The 18,681-nt window shown below is 43.3% G+C and overlaps 1 pseudogene; it reads left to right on the forward strand.

Annotated features, from left to right (window-relative positions):
• The first annotated feature begins 6,926 nt into the window (after positions 1 to 6,926).
• On the forward strand, positions 6,927 to 7,527 carry LOC100753978 (annotated as a pseudogene).
• Positions 7,528 to 18,681: the final 11,154 nt, after the last annotated feature.

Genomic DNA, 18,681 nt, shown 5'->3' on the forward strand with positions numbered 1-18,681 from the left:
ATGGTGGATGATTTTTGGATTTGCTCTTAGATTCGGTATGCCAGCATTTTATTTATTTTTGCATCAATGTTCATGAGGGAGATTGGTCTGTAATTCTATTTCTTTGTTGTATCTTTGTGTGGTTTCAGTATCAGGGTTACTGTAGCCTCATAAAAAGAGTTTGGCAATGCCCCTCCTGTTTCTATTGTGTGGAACAATTTCAGGAGTTTTGGAGTTAGCTCTTCTTTGAAATTCTGATAAAATTCTGCACTGAATCCATCTGGTCCTGGGCGGTTTTGGTTGGGAGACTTTTGATGACTGATTCTATTTCTATAAGGGTTATAAGTCTACTTAAATTGTTTATCTGGTTTTGATTTAATTTTGGTATGTAGAACCTATCCAGAAAACTGTCCATTTCTTTTAAATTTTCCAATTTTATGGAGTACAGGTTTTTGTTATTTCCCCCTTTTCATTTGTTATTTTGTTAATTTGGATATTCTCTCTCTGCCTTCTGGTTAGTTCAGATTAGGGCTTGTCTATCTTGTTGATTTTCTCAAAGAAACAACTCATTGTTTCATTTGTTTTTCTATTGTTCTCTTTGTTTCTATTTTATTGATTTCAGCCCTCAATTTGATTATTTCCTGTCATCTACTCCTCCTGGGTGAGTTTGCTTCCTTTTGTTTGAGAACTTTCATGTGTTTTTGCAATTCAACTCACTAGTGTGGGATTTCTCCATCTTCTTCATGTAGTCACTTAGTGCTATAAACTTTCCTCTTTGTACTGCTTTCATAGTGTCCCATAAGTTTGGGTATGTTGTGCATTCATTTTCATTGAATTCTAGGAAATCTTTCATTTCTTTCTTTATTTCTTCCTTGACCCAGAGGTGATTGGGTTGGGAATTATTCCATTTCCATGATTTTATATGCTTTCTACAACTTGTGTTGTTGTTGAATTCTAAATTTAAGCCATGGTGGTCCAATAAGATACAGGGGTTACTCAAATCTTTCTGTGTCTGTACAGATTTATTTTGTGACTGAGTATGTGGTCAGTTTTAGAGAAGGTTCCATGGGGTGCTGATAGGAAGGTATATTCTTTTGAGTTTGGGAGGCATGTTTTATGGATGTCTGTTAAGCCCATTTGAGTCATAACACATATTAGATCCCTCATGTCTCTTCTAATTTTCTGTCTGGAAGACCTGTTCAGGGGTGAGAGTGGGGTATTGAGGTCTCTCACTCTTTATGTGTAGGGTTTGAAGTGTGATTTAAGCCTTAGTAATGTTTCTTTTAGAAATGTGACCATCATCCAGCAGCTGGTGGAAGTAGAAGCAGACACCCATAAATAATCACCAATCTGAACTGGAACCCAGATGCAGAGAAGGACCAGTGAAGAGCACAGAGGTCCAGACCTGGCTGGTGAAACACACAGAAACAGCTGGCCTGAACATCCGGGAACTCTTGCTCTCCAGACTGATAGCTGGAATACCAGCATGGGACTGATCCAGACCCCAGGAACATGGGTTTCTGTGAGGAAACCTCAGAAATCTATGGGACCTCCTGTAGAAGCCCAGTATTTATCCCGAGCATAGGTGTGGACTTTGGGAGCCTATTCCATATAGAGGAATACTCCCTGAGCCAAGACACATGGCAGTGGGCATAGGCCTATCCCAAAGGATACGAAAGACTCTGATGACACCCTATGGAAGGCCTCATCATCCAGGGGGAGCAGAAAAGATATGTGACAGATAAGGTTTTAGTTGGGGGATAGGGGAGGACAGGTGGGAGAAGGGATCTGGGATTGTCATGTAAAACAATCCTGTTTCTAATTCAAATTTTTAAAAGTTGGGAAAAAAGAGATGATTAGGGGAAAATTTAAAAAAAAAAATGTGAGTGCCCTTATATTTGGGACATATATGCTCAGGATTGAGACTTCTTCTTGATGGATTTTTCCTGTGATGAATATGAAATGTTCTTCATCATCTCTTTTGATTAACTTTAGTGTGAATTCATTTTTGTTAGATATTAGGATACCTACAGCTTGTTTTTTAGGTCCATTTGCTTGGAAAGTCTTTCCCTATTCTTTTAGTCTGAGGAAATGTCTTTCTTTGAAATTGAGGTGGTTTTCTTGTACACAGCAGAAGGATGGATCCTATTTTTGTACCATTCTGTTAGCTTGTGTTTTATTATAGGCGAGTGGAGTCCATTGATATTAAGGGATATCTGTGACCAGTGATTGTTGGGTCCTGTAAATCCATCCCAACAGAAAGCACTAGAAGGAAAACTGCAAACCAAGAGGTTTAGGTGGACCCATGAAAGTACAAACAATAGACAATCACACACCAGCAAATCCAAAAAAGGAAACACACACACACACACACACACACACACACACACACACACACACACACACACACTACAAAAAATAACAGGACCCAACAAGCACTGGTCACAGGTATCCCTTAATATCTTGTTTCCTTCATCTATGTTAATTGAATATTTTACTGGGTATAGTAGTCTAGGTTGGCATCCATGCTCTCTTAGAGTCTGCATAATATCTGTCCAGGAACCTCTGCCTATGAGAGTCACCATTGAGAAGTTGGGTGTTATTCTGATTTGTCTGCCTTTATACGTTACTTGTCCTTTTCCTTTGCAACTCTTTATATTCTTTCTTTACTCCATATATTTTGAATTTGTATTATTATGTGGTGAGCAGACTCTTGGTTTTATTCCATTTTTATTTAAATTAGAAAAAGATTGTTTTACATGTCAATCCCAGTTTCCTCTCTCCCCTCCTACCCTGCCATCCCCACAACTAAAACCCTACCTATCTCATACGCATTCTGCTCCCCAGGGAGGGTGAGGCCTTCCATAGGGAGTCTTTAGAGTCTGTCATATTCTTTGGGATAGGGCCTAGGCCCACCCCCGTGTGTCTAGGCTGAGGGAGTATCCCTCTATGTGGGATGGGCTCCCAGAGTCCATTCCTATGCTAGGGATAAGTACTGATCTACTACAAGAGGCCCCATAAATTTCTGAGGTCTACTCACTGTCACCCACATTCATCGGGTCTGGATCAGTCCCATGCTGGTTTCTCAGCTATCAGTCTGGAGACCAAGAGCTCTCCCTTGTTCAGGTCAGCTGTTTCTGTGGGTTTCACCAGCCTGGTCTGGACCGCTTTGCTCATCACACCTTCTTCTTCCAGTTCAGTTCAGTGTTTAGCTGTGAGTGTCTGCTTCTACTTCGACCAGCTGCTAGATAAAAGCTATAGGATGGCACAGAAGTCAGTCATCAATCTCATTATCAGGGGAAGGCATTTAAGGTAGACTCTCCACTGTTGCTTAGATTGTTAGTTGGTGTCATCTTTGTAGATCTCCAGACATTTCCCTAGTGCCTGATTTCTCTTTAAATCTATAATGTCTCCTCCCTCTGTTATGGTATATCTTATCTTGCTCTCCTCTATTCTTCCCTGACTCAACCTTCCTGCTCCCTCATGTCCTCATCACCCCTCCTCTTTTCCCCTTCTCATTCTCCTAGCTCCCTCTCCCCTCCCCACATGTTCCGAATTTGCTCAAGAGAGCTTGTCCTTTTTCCCCTTCTCCAGGGGACCATGTATGTCTGTAGGGACACATGGTAGCTCCGTACCCAGGTAACCCAGACATGTATTAGGTTGGGGTAGGGGTTTTGCATTTGTTTCCACAGGAGAAGAAAATCTTTGGATGCCATCAAAATTGATCAAGATTTGAGTTGAAAAAGACAACCTTCTCGACAAGGACAACTGACAGGTATTTACTGAGGTATATCTCATGAACTAAATAAAAGCCTCCCAAAGGAAGGGAAGTGCTTTGTTTTTTCCTCACAGGAAACCCCACCTCCGGAAGTCAAAGGACACTACATGAATAGATACTTAAGGAAAGAAGGTAGCTATAAACATCAAACAAAAGGAACATGCCATATGGTAAACTTCACAGCTGTCTCTCAAATGACTCTATTTCTCTTCATTTTCTAGTCTCTATTCCATTAAATTGATGCTAGATTTAGGGCTGGATTTGGCTTTCCTCCCCTAAAATCCAAGCATGTTATTTAACAAAATTTTAAAGTTTCTGTGTTATATCAAGAAGCCAATTGCTATAATACAGAATAAATAAAGAATTAGAGGACTATCTTTGCCTTTTCTTGGCTCTTTCTTTCAAGGCCTACACCCTCTCATAATTGTCGTTTTCCAATGGTTGCCCTTCCCAGTACACATACATGTACAAGCAAACATTTCTCTGATGACACATATGTTTGAGTCCCATACAGCCAATAAAGACCCACCTGACGACAATCCCTGCATGCTCCGGAAAAAGAATTGAACCACACCTCACCGACTGCACTGGATTCAACTCACTCCGTTCCAACTCACTCTGTTTCGACTGACACTCCCACCAGAACCTCGAGTACTGACTTCAATCAAGTTGAGGATCTCAACCTAGATATTCAATCAAGCAAATCTCATCTAACATGGACTGGAGATAACTCATTAAAGACTTTCCCTGTACTAGCATTTTCCCCCCACAGGATTCCACGTGGCTACCATCGTCCCATTTCAGCAGGAAGTAGCTTAGAAGATGCTGCACTCCCGTTCACCATTATTGTTTATTAGGGTAGTGAAAGCCTAGTTAGAAATAACTTTCTTATTGTTTAGAGTTGGGATTGGAAGGAGGTGCTCAAGTTAGACACCCTTTCCACATGATTTTAGGGCTTAGCCGGAATAGACATAGTTAGGATGTGCAATAGCAGATTATTGTATCTTCTTATATTTCACCTTTATGATTGTTAATTTTAGATGTTTTACACTATTAAGTTTTAATCCTCTTTTAGACTAAAAGGGGAATTGTAGGGATACATGGTAGTTCCGCCCCCAGGTAACCCGGACAGGTGTGCCTGAACACACCCATGGGGGCGAGGTGAGGAGAAGTCTAAGGTGATGTCAGGAAGGATTCTTAAGGGACCACAGACACATGGACTGTCCCTTCTTCTGGCCCTGGTCCAGGCTCCCTCCTCCTTGCTTTGGCCTGTGCTTGGCTGGTGTATCTGAATAAAGAAGTTTTTGCCCGATTGACTGCTAAGTGACCACATAACATATGTCTCTCTTAGAGACTTCCTTATTCCCTAGCTTTTCTGGCAGTATGGATTGTTGCCTGGCAATCCTTTATTTTATGTCTAAAATCCATATATGAGTGATTGCATACCATGTTTGTCTTTTTGTGACTGGGTTATCTTCCTCAGAATGGTTTCTTCTTGTTCCATCCACTTACCGGTGAACTTCAAGATTCCATTTTTTTTTTAAACCAGAGGAGGTGATAAAGAGCAGTGGCATATTTTCTGATGACTTTGGCTTTGAACAATGTGTAACTTCTCTCTCTCTCTCTCTCTCTCTCTCTCTCTCTCTCTCTCTCTCTGTCATAGAATCTCTCCCACACTTTCTTCCTTTCTCCCCACCTCTCTGTCTTGACATCTCTCTCTGTCTTTGTGTTTCCTGGAGCTCATGCTCAGGAGGCTGGATGATTTAATGGCAGCTGACTGGCAGTGTTGCAAGTGACATTATTTAGTATCCTCTTCTAGGAGCATTTTCTTCACCCCCATGCTGTAGCAAACTTAATTGATCACCTCCCACACCCTTAACAAGCATGGGGAATTTCATTCTTCAGTTCTCCCCTCATGCGTGAGCATAGGGAGAATGGGCTGCCTACCTCAGCATCCACTGTTCTCTGACTGCCTTTCAAGAGTGTGGGAGTACAGTCACTGTGGACAGAGCTTGGCCAGCTCCAACTTGCTGCTATCTGCAGGCAGAAGTGTGACTCCTGTGTCCCCATCTGAGAGTGACTCTCGACTTTTCTTCTTTCACTGATGCCACCCTTACCCAGGCTGTTCACTACCCCTTTTGTTTTTACTCGTGTATCACATCCCTTGCACTTGGACAAGGAGACACTTTTGTATAACACAGCAGGTTGCCCTTATCAGATATGCTTCCTGGAAGCAGTGTGCCCACACAAATGAAAGGATAAAAACCTGGAATTGCAGAGGGCAAGAGTGGAGTTTGGCTCTGGTCGTCACAGGCCAGTTGATGGGTAGGTCTAGGAATACAGGAGGTAAAGGAAGACCACATTCCAATAGTTGAGCAGTAGTCAGCTCTCAGTGCTACATCAGGACGTCTATTCCTGAAATTTAATGACAGGCAAAATTCAATTTCATGCTCTTGTCTAAGGTCACATGATGCTACACAGAAAAGAGCTACATCAGAGTCAATGAAAAATCCTGCCAAGATTCTTTCATTCTTATCACAAAGAGAGAAATTTTGTTGTGATCTCAGTGTGTGTCATGGATATGTTCCCACAGGCAACTTAGCAGCTTCCAGGGCAGCATGGCAAGTCAATGATCAGTAGGGGGACAACCAGAGACTTGTAGGTCCTAGGGGTCAAATCCTTGTAAGCCCATAAAATTCTACACTGCAAATCCATGTAAACCTCTGTGAAGAATGGCTATCACTGTCCATACATTTCAGCAGAGTTGCCTGTGAGTGTTGGGGGTAAGGGGAGTAAGACAAGAATCAATGTGGTTCACCCTATGATACCTTCCTCAGGAGCTGTCAGGCAAGAGAAGGAGTACCAGCAGCCATGGCAGGAATGCTGATGACCTGTCAGGCTCTGTGCTATGCTCTCTGGACAAGCATTATCTCATGTAACCATTGGATACAGCCTGGGAGGTGGCCCTGTGTTGAAGATGAGGGACAAACAAAGTGAGATGAATAATCATGGGCTTTCTTTCTTGTCTTCTCACCTCTTGTTACAGTCTGGATTTTCCTGGCTGCATACATTCCTCCTGGCTATTGCCTGGCTATTCCACAAGCCTCCACCTTCACTTTTCCTCTTGGAACCAGGGCTCAGTGTGGTCTCCGGCTCATACTAGACCCCCATGGATCCGCTGCAGAAATGGGACCCAAACTCGATTTCCATGCACTGTGACAAGCTCCCAAGAGACCTGTGCATTCCATCACCTTTTCTCCTCAGAAAATCTAAGCATGGACTTCAGTGGTCCGAGCCACAGCCCCAGCCCTGGCCTGGGAGTCACTTCTCCTGTGTCAGAGGGGCTTCTCCAGCAACAGGCCCTCGAGAAGAAGGCCCTGTGGCAACAGTACTGGGAAAAGCAGGGCTTCCTTCAGAAGAAGAAAGTCTTCCTGAGGCACTTGAGATGCTGGCACCGGAATCACATGGCAACTTACCTGCTTGCACGGAATAACAGAGGCTCTCTTTTGGGCGACAGAGCTCAGAACCAGCTCCGATGCCAAGTCCTTGTGCCGAACGTTGCTGGCATGATTGGAGAGAAGAACGCAGCCCCCAACCCTCCTTCCTGAGAAACTCTGGTGCAGAGACTCAGTGGCCTCACCCTCAACCTGGCAGCCAACAGCCCCAGCCCCCTGCCAGAGGTGACTGGGGAGCAGCAGGAGTCAGAGCAGATGCTCCCACTGGAGAGGCAGCAGGAAAGCATCAGGATCCTCCAGAGGATAAGCAAGTAGAGGATGGAAGAAGGCTGAGGAGCTGCCTCCAGAGGATGGAGGTGAAATCGGACTCAGACAGTGTGGTCCAGCCTGGGCTCTCCTGACATCAAGGGAGTCAGCTGCCTTTGAATGAGTCCCCATACTTGTGCCAAGATGGAAATTGTCCTAGGAAAGGCTTCCACTTTCCTGCTTATGTCTTTTTACATGCCTTTGTGGGTGTGGTGGGGTGAGTTAGCCAATACAAAAGGAAACTGGGTACCAAGCATTCCTGAACCCCATGATGTGGTTCACACAGGGAGTTTTTTCTTTGTTTCTTTGTTTCTTTGTTTCTTTGTTTCTTTGTTTCTTTGTTTCTTTGTTTCTTTCTTACTTTCTTTTTTATTTGAATTAGAAACAAGATTGTTTTACATGTCAATCCCAGTTCCCTCTCTCTCCCCTCCTCCCCTATCATCCCAACTAAAACCCTACCTATTGCATATCCTTTCTGCTCCCCCTGATGGTGAGGCCTTCCATAGGGTGTCATAAGAGTCTATCATATCCTTTGGGATAGGGCCTAGGCCCACCCCCGTGTGTCTTGGCTCAGGGAGTATTCCTCTATGTGGAATGACTCCCAAAGTCCACACCCATGCTAGGGATAAGTACTACAGGAGGTCCCGTAGATTTTCAAGGTCTCCCCCAATGAATCCCATGTTCCTGGGGTCTGGATCAGTCAGTCCCACGCTGGCTTCTCAGCTATCAGTCTGGGGAACAAGAGCTCCCCATTGTTCAGGTCAGCTGTTTCTGTGGGTTTCACCAACCTTGTCTGGACCCCTTTGCTCATCACTCGTCCTTCTCTGCAATTGGATTCCAGTTCAGTTCAGTGACTATTTGCGGGTGTCTGCTTCTACTTCCACCAGCTGCTGGATGAGGGCTGTCAGGCACACACAGAGTTTTCACTCATTTTCCTTGTAACACAGTGTCCCCATTTTGGTTATAGAAAAATCAACATCATATATATATATATATATATATATATATATATATATATATGTATATTATATATATGAATGGATATTTGTATTTATAGGGCATACATACGTCTTCTATATGACTTCTTGACATCAGTTTTTAAGTGCCCCCATAAAAAGAATTGGAGGCGCGATGGGATGCATGCTCTGGATAGGAGAGACAGATTTACTTCCAACTTCCAGAAGTTGAAGCAAGGGAACTCAGGCTTTAGGCAGCTACCCAATGTTCTGTATTGGCTAAAACATGCAGTTGTGGGAGCCTACGTGGAAGAAGAGACTTCTTCCTCAGCCACACCAGATCGTGGATTTCTGGAAGAATTACCCCTGTGTCCACTCAATCATTGTCATAAAAAAGACTAACTTGGGATTTCATAACTGTGTATCACACGTGACCCACTCACCCCACCCAGCCTCTTCATGTGGTCAATAAAAATCACTTAAAGACACACAGGCAAGTCAGGAAAGTCATAGTTTCATTTAGATGGGGTGGCAAAGAAATGAGAGGCTCCAGTATGCATTCTGGGGTCAGCATGGAGAGTCCAGGGAGTGGGTAAGTCTGTTTGTGTGGCAACGTTATGGTGCCAGACATCCATTTTAAATGTCGTTATCACCAGAAAATGGTGATAAGTTGTGAATGTTTGTAGGGACTGATTACAGGAGTCTCATGTTTTCCAGTAATCCTGGTATATATATATAGCTGTGGCCTAGGTATGCAGGTATTATAGACTGGAAAGTGGGAAGGCCAGTTTGCCTTTAAGTTTGCTCTTACTTATCTTGGGGCAGTAGTGGAAAGTATCCTGTGTGCTAATTAGTGGTCGTTCCCGGGATCTGTGCATGCTCTGTGTTTCTCAGCTGCTAAAAGACTCTGATGATCCAAGAGAACAAACAGCTGGGAGGGCAGAATGCCCCCCTCGTTGAATTGTCAAGAGAACCAGCATTTAACCTGCCTGTATGCCACACAGGTAGGGTGGGGTGGGCTTATTCAAATGGGGGAGTTGAGTATTGCTCCAGGTTACTGCCTAGCAACCACTCTGCAGAGCCCAGTGTATAGCTTCGGAATAATAGAAGGAGCTGGTGGAGGCCTGGAAACACAGGCCTACCAGCCATTATAAGGTGCCTTGATAGCTCTGAGGGTGAAGGCATCCTGGCAGGGTAATCCTTCTTCCTTGCTATTTGGCCACGAGAGGCAGAGCCTGTTGTGTACTGGGCAACAAGGGGATAATCTGTGAGACATGTTACCGGCTGTGCAGTTTGTAGTCCTTCATTCTCACATGCCCCCTGACCTCCAGGCACCTGTATCTCTGTCTAATCAGACACTTGTGCCATGGTGTACAAGGGTATTTTACCTTCCCCAGTGTTGAAATGATTTGCTCTATTCAAGTGTAGTGTCCTGTGCTTGTACCAGGTGGTATGAAATCCCCTCTTCCAAATGTGAAAACGTGTTCTGTTCTGTGACCATCTGCTTCCTGTTGTTAATGTGGCCTGGAATGTCATCATGTGGCTTTGTCAGAGATTCTGAGGGGTGAAGAAACTGTGTACCGATCTCTGCTCTAATCCATGAGACTTGTTCAACACATTGTGAGTTTTGTAGCACATTGTCTAAGCCATGCTACTGACTATGTGACCAGTTAAATTTCCATTACAGTTAAGATTGCCTGTTACTTTGCAATATTTCTCCCTTTAGAAACAGCGATGCTTGTTTTTGTCCTTTTCAGCAGTGGATCTCTTGCAGTAGGTGCTGTGTTTTCCTCCTGTCACATCTTCCCTGCCTGATTCTTCACCTACCTGGCAGTCTTACTTATCTGCCTTCCACATCCAACATCACTATGTGCCACTCTTCAGAATACACAATGACAAAGTTTCAAAGGGAGATGGCAGAGTAGGAGGAGGATCATGGAACCATGGGGCCTAAGGTCTACCTCCCCAGATAGTCAGGTGAGCCACCTCCACCAACAACAGGTTCTGCTGTGAATCTCTTGGCATGGTGGATGCAGGAACTTTTGGCAGGATGACCCAGGCACAGCTGCCCACCCCATTGCCCCACCCTCTGGTCAACTCCATGCCTTATATGCATAACAACACTGAGGGCTTGGCCAGGGGCATCTTGGTGGTGGTTGCAGCCCTCAGGTGTGCTCCTGGCTTCCCCTACAGTGCAGTCTTCTATGGGGACCAGGTAGCCCCCATACTTTGGCCTCAGTTATTTGAGTCCTGTGGATGCTCTGACTTGACCATAAGTACTGACTCATCATCTTTACCTCAGTTAATTTCATTTCTTTGTCCTGCTCCAAGGGTTGAACTGTAAAGTTACATACGAGTGCTGTATGATTGAGTGCCTGTTCATGTGCACAAATGTGGGCACTCATGCCTGTGTAGGTGAAGGTCACCGTTGACCATGGGTGTGTTGTGCTATCACTCTCTATCCTGAGTTTTGAGACAGACTTCTGATAGGATCCTAGATCTCACAGTGTAGGTTGATGAGATAGATTGTGAGTTCCTAGCAGCCCTGGGACTATGGGCGTGTCTTGCCAGGGCTGTCTTGGGTTTGTGCTGCAGGATCCCACCTCAGCCCCTCACTACTATGAGACATACAATTTACCAGCCACCATGCTCCCCAGCCCTGAGCTGTACACTTTTAATTAATTGAAACCTACCTTCAAATAATACCAGCCCTTTCCTGAAAGTGAAGCCCCCACCACAGTGTGTTCCTACTTCCTGACTCACACTCTTTGGTGGACTTTTTTCTGGAGGATCAGACCAGGATATGTTTCTCACAATCACAAGACAGCAGGCAGCATCTACCATGCCTTAGGAGTGTTGCCCCTGCTTACAAAACCTCATATGTTTTTCAAAGGCTGGGTTACAAGAGAAACTCCAAGTATGCCTTGATTGGAGTTGTCATGGTGATGCCATTGCAACACATTTCATCAGTGCGCCTGATTTTCCTGTATGATTGCCCTGTGCAAACCTCTCCCATCCATTTTGAAAGAGACAACCATCCCCCACTGCACCATTCTCATTTTCTCTCATGAAAGGTTGCAGATCTGTGTTCCTTAAATGTCGTGACTCAGCTTAAGGCCCTGTGAAGACTCTGGACAGGAGGCGGTGGCAGAGGTGTAGGTTGTTAATCTCATCCTTAAGCCACTGTGCCAGAGGAAGTCAATAACCTGGGAGAAAAAGAGATTTTTCTGACAGGATGGAGTGCAGGTGGTTGCCTAGGTTACCGGCAGAGAGAGCTGGGACACATGGAGACTGCCACATCACCAGCCTCATTCTACAGGATCCAGTCCTGGAGCAAGAGTATAAGGGACGTGCTCACTAAATCAGAGCCTTCTCAACATTAGGGAGTATCTGAAGGTTCTCTGAGCCTGTTTATGACAGCAAAGACACAGTGGACAAGGAGAGGCTCTGGCCACTAGCTCCATCACTCATTGGATTTTCAGTGAGAGTGTGCAGATTGGCAGACACTTTCCACCTTGTGCTAGGAGAAGGGTCTGTGAACACCTGTGTGGCCCTGGTACCTGAGCCCCAAATGCTATTCTTTCTGTGTTCGTGGCCCTGGTGTGGTGCATGTGCACCACATATTTTCACACAAATGCTGAAATGAAGCATTGGTTAGATTCCATGGTCTGATGATAGCACAAAGGAATTTTCTAGTTTCCAAAAAGCACCTCTCCCTGTCCCTCTATTCCCCCACCCTCTCTCAGCACAGTAACAAGGAAATTGTGAATCTTCTCACACCATATATTCACAAAGAGAATGTAGCACTAGGTTAGCATGAGTGTGTATGTATGTATGTATGTATGTATGTATGTATGTATGTATGATGACCTCACTGTCTTTGTAACCAGGTAACAAAGAAAAGCCTAAGAGAGCCATACAAGTTAAGGGAAATGGCAAATAGACAAGCTCACCTGAGTAAATAGGGAGCATGAGAGGGAGGAAGGTGGTAGAGAAAGGGGGAGAAGGAAGGGCAATGGGGAGGTGAACATGAGAGAACAGGATGGTTAAATTATGGAAAGGGCAGAGGGGAGAGCAAGGAAAGTATTATCTTGATAGAGGGAGTTATTATGGGATTAGTAAGAAAACTGGCACTAAGGCAATTCCCAGGAATAAACAAGGATGACCCCAGAAAAAACTCTAAGTAATAGTGGAGAGGTTGCTTGAACTGGCCTTCCCCTATAATCAGATTGAGGACTACCTTAATTGCCATCATAGAACCTGCATCTGGTAACTGATGGAAACCGATGCAGAGATCCACAATTAATCACTGGGCTGAAATCATGGAGTCCAGTTGAAACCAGGATAGGGAAACCCACAGGAACACCTGACCAAAGCTAGTGGGAGCTCACTGACTCTGGACTGAGAGCTGGGGATCCTGCATAGGAACCATTAGGCCCACTAAATGCAGGTGACTGTGGATGGGGTGGGAAGTGTTTGGGGCCACTGGAAGTGGGACCAGGATCTGTTAATGGTGCATGAACTGGCTTTTTGGAGCCCATTTCCTATGGAGAGATACCTTGCTCATCCTAGACAGGGTGAGTATCTTGGTGCTTCCTCAAGGTTGTGATGGGATGGACTTTGTGGTTGACTCACCATGGGAGGCCTTACTCTCTCTGAGAGCAAGAGGAGGCATGAGGGGAAGGTCGGAGGAGCAAGAAGAGAGGAGAGAGTAGGAACTGGGATTAAAATGTAAAAATAAAATGAAATATATACATATATCATTTTAATGATGACAAAATAGTTTCTCATGCTGAAGTCCATGTGGCTGAAATTTAAGGCTCCACTCAAAGTAAAATCTCCCACAGATGTGCCTGAGACTTGAAATCAAAATCATGAACAAAAGATCCAAGCAGAATCCAAACATGGAGGTTGAGAATTACAATGCCCTTTCCAGAAAACCTCATGGGGCACCCGACAAATGCAAAGAGCCCTTGCCCTCCAGGGAATCCCAAGTCTTAGTGTGACCTCCATGGATACTGTACTTATGTGCACATCCAGTCCCCTGCACCCCTGCATATTCTCTCTCTCTCTCTCTCTCTCTCTCTCTCTCTCTCTCTCTCTCTCTCTCTCTCACACACACACACACACACACACACACACACACACACAAATTGAAATGAGATATGTTTAATTACTGGTGTTCTCTTGATAATAATTGTTGAATATACTCCAAACATCATCATCTTTATGTCACAGCATTTTTCCTTTATGGAAAGTAAATTCTCTTTTCATATAGTACATCCTGATTATGGTTTCCCCTCCCTCTACTCCTCCCAGTTCCTCACCAGCTTCCCACCTTCAGATCCACTCTCTTTCCATCTCTCATTAGACAACAACAGGCTTCTAAGACATAACAACTAAACAAGAAAGTAAATATACTACAACAAAGCAAACACTACAACATCAAAGACGGACACAGTGGTCCAATAGGAGGAGAGTCCCAACAGCAGGCACACCATTTTGTTCTCACAATTAGGAAACCCATATTAATACTAAGCCAATAGGCATAATACATATGCAGAGGCCCTGGTGTAGATCTAGGTAGGTCCTGTACTTGCTGTTTCAGTCTCTGTGAGCTCATACATGCTTTGTTTTGTTGATTCAAAGGGCCTTGTACAGCTGGTGTGCTGCATCCCCTGGGGCTCTTACAATCTTTAGCCTCCACTTCCATTGGATTTCCAGAGCTCTGATGGGAGAGATGTGATGGAGACCTCCATTTATAGTCCCTGCACGTAGCATCTTGCTGTTGGACTCTACATCTGTTTGCTTCTGCTACCTGAGGAGGCCCCTCTGAAGATGACTGGATGAGGCACTGATCTATGAGTATAGCAGGATATCATTTGAAAATATTTATTGATTTTAAATCAGTATTGTTTGTATTTACCCTAGAACTCTGGGCTATCTAGTCTCTGGTACTTGTTTATCCATGTAGGTCCAGTGTGGGTTTCTTCTTGTGGAGTGGGCCTTAAGTCAAATCAGACATTGGTTGGCTACTCTGATAATTTGTGTGTCTCCATTGCCTTGGCATATTTTGCAGGCAGGACACAATGTAAGTAAGATATTTTGTAGCTGCATTGCTGTCCATGTTTCCATTTTGTTAGCCAGAGTACCTGCCTGCACCAAAGAGACTAGAACATAGGGGTGGAAGTTCTTTGTAGGCAGCAGTTTGACTTCTCCATGTTCAATGAGTTCTGTGGGTGTTGTCCTCAGCAATGGGGCCTCACTGTCAATTTTCATAGTGCTACCAATTCATTGTCTTAGAAACATCCTGCGTTGAGGATTTTCATGGGAAACCCTGGGCCAAGAATTCAACTGAATGCAACCCATTCCCAACACTGCAAATTTGGCCAGCTTCAATTATGGCCACTTGAGACCTAGTATCCATTCCCTATTACTAGGAGTACTCATTAGGATCTCCTCCACAGATTCCAGAAAATTTTCAATGCACAAGGTTTCCACACCAATCCCCAAGTGCCTTCACTCCCCACACTCTCTCCATCTACCACATCCCCACCCTAATTCCCCATCCCTATTACCTTCTGCCACCATCCCCATCTGCCACCACTCTACCATTAAGATCTCGATTTCACCCTTCCAGAAGATCCACTAATCCCCACCTAGACCTCTCCTCTTTACCTAACCTCTCTGGATCTAAGGATTGTAACTTTGTTATCATTTACTATTTCTCGTTTTCTTTATTTTTTTTTGAGACAGGATCTCCTTATGTAGCTCTGACTGTCCTAGAACACATTACATAGAACAGGCTGGACAGGAATGCACAGAGATCCACCTGCCTCTGCCCCACCAAGTGCAGGCTTTGAAGTACCATCACTGTCCATAGTTTATCATTTACTTAAAGGTCAATTTACACTGGTAAGTGAATGCATACCATATTTATCTTTCTGGGTCTTCCTTACCTCAGTCAAGATGATTTATTTCTAGTATCCCCCAGTTGCCTACAAATTTCATGATGTCATTTCTAATGCTGTGTAATGTTTTATTGTGTAATTGCACCATGTGTTCATTATACATTCTTCTTTTGATAGTCATCGAGGTTGTTTCCAGTTTCTGGCTATTATGAATAGAACAGCATTGAACATGGTTGAGCAGTGTCCCTTAGGTGGGATGAAGAATGCTTTGGGTATATGCCCAAGATTGGTGTGGCTGGATCTTGAGGTAGATTGATTCTCAATTTTCTGAGCAACTGACATATTGATTTCCATAGTGGTTTTACAAATGTGAACTCCAAGCAGAAATGGAGGAATGTTCCCCCTTGCTCCACTTCCTCAATGGCATGCGCTGTCAAATGTGTTTTTGATCTTAGCCATTCTGACAGGTGTAAGATGGTATCCCAAATTAGTTTTAATTTGCATTCCTCTGATGGCTAAGGAAATTGAGCATTTCTTTAAGTAATTCTAGGCCATTTGAAGTTTCTCTATTGAGAATTCTGTTTAGATCCAAACACCACTTTTTAATTGGATAGTTTGGGGTTGGGATACCTAGTTTCTTGAGTTATTTATGTATTTTGGAAATTAGCACCCTATCAGATGTGGAGTTGGAAAAAACTTCTTTTCACTTTCTGTAGGCTACTGTTTTGTCCAATTTATTGTTTCCTCTGCTGATAGGAGATGTCTTCTGTATTCTGTGAATATGTGTTGCTTTTATTGGTTGATGGATAAAGTTCTTTTGACCAATGGCCAGGCAAAATATAGCTAGGTGGGAAATCCAAACAGAGTTACACAAAGAAAGTAGGCTGAGTCAGGAACCACCAGGAGTAATATGCTGGTGCAATGCCAGTTTCAGAAACCACTACATAATGGGGTCTCCTTTTTTAGTTGTTGATCTTAGTTTCTCTGTTAATGTTATTCAGGCAGTTGTCTCTTGTGCCTATATGTAGCATGAATAATAAAAATGCAGAAGCATATTTTAGGGTTCAAGCTGAAGATCAGAAAAGCAAAGCAACCAACCACTAGAGAGTTCTTACCTCTAATAAGACTGAGTGTCACTATGTTGGCTAACTATAGAAGGCCTCACCATCCAGGGGGAGCAGAAAGGATATGTGATAGATAGGGTTTTAGGGGACTAGGTAGGGGAGGATGAGTGGGAGAAGGGAACTGGAATTGTCATGTAAAACAATCCTGTTTGTAATTCAAATAAAAAAAGTTGGAAAAAAAGATGTGACTGTGGCTTGCTCCTTTGTCTCTCAGATCTTTCAGCATTTACCCCTATATCTGACTCTGGGTTTTATTGTTAAGACCAATTAGAACTGAAACCACACCCTTGTATTTCTGGTCTGTCCAAGACGTTTGTCATGAAAGGGTGTTGAATTTTGTCAAAGGCTTTTTTTAGCATCTAATGAGATGATCATGTGTTTTTTCTTTCTTTTAGCTTGTTTATATGGTGGATTACATTGACAGACTTCTGTATGATGAGCCATCCCTGCAACTCTGGGATGAAACCCACTTGATCATGGTGAATGATCTTCTTGATTTCTTATTGGTTTGGGGTTTTGAGTATTTTATTGATTGTTTTTGCATCAATGTTCACAAGGGAAATTGTTCTTCTTTGTCTTTTAATCAGTTGTCTTACCTCTGAACCATTTGTTTGATTCTGAGGTTTTCATGTCCAGTTTTATTTTTTTTCTTTAGTGATTCTGTATCTTTGATAAGTTCTACTTTAATGTCTTGAAATATTTTCAAATTTTATTCAACTGTTTGTACTTTTATGTTCTTTATTGAGACATGTAATTCATATCTTCTTTAAGGTTTATGAACATATTCATAGCTTCTGCTTTCAAATCCTTACTTTCTGTTTCAGATAAATTGTTTTTCCCAGAGCCTATTGCAACAGAGTACAAGGTTCCTGGAGGAGACATTATTGTTTTTATTTTTAATCTTTGTGTTTTTGTAGTAGGATATAGGCATCTGGACTCATGATGAAATGATTCTTGGCATAGATTTCTGGTGTTCCTGTGTGGGTGCACCATACTTTGGTTCCTGTTGCTCACTCTGGATCTTATCCACATGTGGTGGTTGTGAAGTGAGTGCTTTCTAGAGACACATTGATCACGTTGGCATACACTACAAGAGAATGGAAATGAGCTAGAAGGAAAGGCTAAAGAGGCTGACATTAGATACTATGGTGACCATGAATTCTGTTTTCTTTTTCTTTTCATTTTTGTTTTTTTTTCATTCTGGAGATAGAAGTAAGGGCCCTTGCTTGACAGGTACGAGCCCTAAACTTGAAATAGAAAGGGTACCCAACTAGAATATTCACCTCTACTGACTAGACCTCATGTTGCTTCAAGATACTTTGAAGACTCCCAAAGGAGAAAGATAATCATAAACATCATGCAGTTACTAAAACTGTAACATAAAACAGCAACCATTGTAAGATATACTGATGTGATGGTGGGGTAAATGTTCTGTGACTGATGAATTGATTCTGACTAGATTTAAGACCTCCTCCATGATGTGGAGTCAAAACCTGACATTGTAAGTGTTCAAGGTTCTGAACCTAATTAAATACTTTAACTAAAGGAGAAGATACTACTATTGTTCTTGTAAATGACCATAGGTATAGGTATAAATTGCTTCTTAATGACATACTGCTATACCTATACATAGATCAGTGCCTCCCTCAACACATATTGAAGAAGCTTTTTCTTGCAGCATGTGAGCATTTACATGCAGAACCATGAATGGACAATGTGCAGAGAGTGAGACACTTTGGAGTACTCCATCCAAAATGTGATGTCTGTAGGGAACACCCTAACCATGACTGCCCTAGCGTGGTCAGGGTGACGTTGGGAAGGTTTAAGAGTGAGGGGCAAGTACATGGTAGCCCCTTCTTCCCTTTCTTCATTGGCTTGCTCTACTTACCTCGTTCCCTGCTGGCTGGCTAGGTTGCTCTGAGTAAGTCACTCCCTAATAAATACCCTAATATCTTTACCTGACTTCATATTGGTAATTCACCATTTAGATGTCTTTATCAAAAGCCTTTCCTCGAGGCTCAGGAATGTATGTAGAGGAGAAGAAGAAAAGACTGTAAAGGTCAGAGATGAAGGTTACTCAAAGGAAAGAGGGTCTTTTGGACAAAACAGGAACAATATACATGTGAATGCACCAAGACTATTGCACCGTGCACAAGACCTGTACAGGTTCAA

Source organism: Cricetulus griseus, chromosome X (genome assembly GCF_003668045.3).
Source record: "Cricetulus griseus strain 17A/GY chromosome X, alternate assembly CriGri-PICRH-1.0, whole genome shotgun sequence".
NCBI lineage: Eukaryota > Metazoa > Chordata > Mammalia > Rodentia > Cricetidae > Cricetulus > Cricetulus griseus.